A 2,388-nucleotide genomic window follows, 5' to 3' on the forward strand; every position below is an offset into this window, starting at 1 on the left:
TGATGGTTGGACTTGATGATCTTAAAGGTCTTTTCCAACCTAAATGAGTCTATGATTCTAGAGGTATCTCTGAAATGCCTTCTTGGGTCAAGATGGCACAGGAGGACTGAGGCAAAAAACCAAACCCTCTGTCTGGCGAGGGGTTGCTGAGCCATTCCTGAGGCCAGCACTGCTTGGTGGTTCCCTTAATGGCCTAGAATGTAAGGTTGACTCTCTCTATAGAGATACTTTGACATGCATCTGGCAAAGCAGCCCTTTTCTCAGAATGGTGCCTTCTTCCTATTTCCAGGTTTGAGGTTAGGGCTGTGCCTCGAACAGCTTCTCTCACAGATGAAGAGATATGTGCAGAATTCGAGAGTGCTTTGAGCAGCATGGGAATAAGAGGTAATGTGCATGGGAATAAGAGTGACTGATTCCTGGCAGAGGTTTGCGCATTTGCCTGTCTTCATTATGGGTGGGTGTTTAGGGCCCAGGCTAGAATAGATGCCTGGGATGGTAGAGGCACCCTGTGTGCCTCTATTTACCCCTCCTGGTAAGTCTCAAGGGACTCATTTTGGAACAAGGTGGGCTCACCAGGACCAACTGCAGTTGACAGTGCTGGCACTCCGTGCCCTGGAGTGTTCCATTTTAGGAGTTTGTGCAGGAGGGAGTAAATGTTTTGGGAAGTCCATCAGCACTGTGAATCACAAACTCTGCCTTGAGTTGTGGGGGGCTGGGGGGTTGGTGCATCTCTTGGAATCACCGCGGCATGATTCAATGAGAAAAATTGCGTAGAGAACAACTGTGCCAAAGGTGCTAAGCTGCGCTGAGACCTCACTTCTCTTTTGAGGCTGGGAAGTCTGGCTCCTTGACCTAAATTCCTCAGGAACATCAGAGCTATAACATGTTTGAATGCCATGATAGCAATTTTTTGTATACCAAACACGTATGCAATGCTAAGAAATTGTTCCCCTGAAAGAGGCTGTTAAGCGCCAAGATCTGTCTCACCCCGAAAGCCACTGTGCAGAGGAAGAACTAGCTGCAGCAGGAGAAAACTCACACCGAAGAGAATAATTTGGCTATTAAGGGTTGAACAGGATCAAGGGCTGGTGTCAGAAAGGACTTAAGATGTCCCTCTGAGAAAACAGGTCTCACAAGGAATCCCAGTGAGGCATTAAACAGCTTCTAACACTGCAGAGCAGATCTGTGCCTCCTCCTGCCTGTTCTAAGAGGTTTTCTCCTTTCATGCTTGCAGCGGCTGTTCGTCACACATTACACCTTGCGCAAACAGGTGTTTCTCCAGACTGCTTAGCCAGAGCTGAGATGGAGGAAGAAGCAGAGGAGAAAATGGAGGGAAAAGGGCCTCCTGGCAGGTGAAACTCTGAAAGGACTCGATTAGAGTGGCCTTGTGCTTGTAGTACTTGTGTGGGATGTTTTATAGGCTCATACAATAATGGAAGGGCTCTTGGGAGGTCCTAGTCCAACCAGCTGCTCCAAGCAGAGTCAGCTATGAGCTGAGGTCAGACCAGGTTGCTCAGGACTTTATCCAGGCTTGTCTTCAAAGCCTTGAGGGCTGCAGACTGCCCAAGCTCTCCGAGAAACCTGTTCCCCTGTTTCCTTTGGACCCAGTGTTTGTATTAACTCAGAAGGGCTGCTAACACACATCGCCACACAGTGCATTTCCTTGCTGGATGGGAAGTCCCACAGTATTTGGGACTGCTTTGCAATGGTCAGTGTAGTGGCCAGGAGGGAGATACCAGTATCTCCAGGTGCCTGTCATTGCACAGGATGCAAATCCTCCCATTCCATCAAGAGGGCCGCATCAGGCTGCGTGTCCCGGAGCCTTCCTTATGGAAAAAGCTCATCTCCTTGACTTCCTTGTTGGCACATCTGAGCATTACAGCTCAGGGTTATCCCTGTCTCTGTGGAGGGGAAGACAATTGGGTGAAGAGAGCTCGCTCTGCTGCCAAAGCAGGTGAGCAGTGTGAGCACAGGATGGAGAAGAAAGTGTTCCTGCACTCGTACCAACTCACACTGGTGTGTATTTTCAGACTGTTTCCAGGAAGGCAGCACAAAGAACCTCCTTTTGAGAGCCCTGAATTGCCATTGCCTACTTCTGAAGAACACAGGCAGACAGGACAGGTACATAATATGGATTGAGGCAACTGTTGTGTCACTTGATTGTAGAAAATCAAGTGGGGATATCATAGGAGAAATAGGTACATAAAAAAACACACAGATAACTATTCTGACTAGATCTCTTACTGTGGCTCATTTTCTTGTTCAATTACCTGTTTTGGGTATTGTTCATCTCAGAAAAGGAACTGTAGCCCTGTCCTGGTTTTGGCTGGAATAGAGTTAATTGTCTTCCTAGTAGCTGGTATAGTGCTATGTTTTGGGTTCAGTACT

General features: G+C 47.9%; 1 long non-coding RNA gene across 1 annotated transcript; it reads left to right on the plus strand.

Moving 5' to 3' along the window:
- The first annotated feature begins 594 nt into the window (after positions 1-594).
- LOC104842251 lies at positions 595-2,121 on the plus strand. The gene is made up of 2 exons (XR_775434.1): positions 595-1,352; positions 2,031-2,121. It is a non-coding gene; the product is annotated as an uncharacterized LOC104842251 (long non-coding RNA).
- The last annotated feature ends 267 nt before the right edge of the window (positions 2,122-2,388 follow it).

Source organism: Haliaeetus leucocephalus, unplaced genomic scaffold (assembly GCF_000737465.1).
Source record: "Haliaeetus leucocephalus isolate CR32 unplaced genomic scaffold, Haliaeetus_leucocephalus-4.0 Scaffold986, whole genome shotgun sequence".
NCBI classification, from domain to species: domain Eukaryota; kingdom Metazoa; phylum Chordata; class Aves; order Accipitriformes; family Accipitridae; genus Haliaeetus; species Haliaeetus leucocephalus.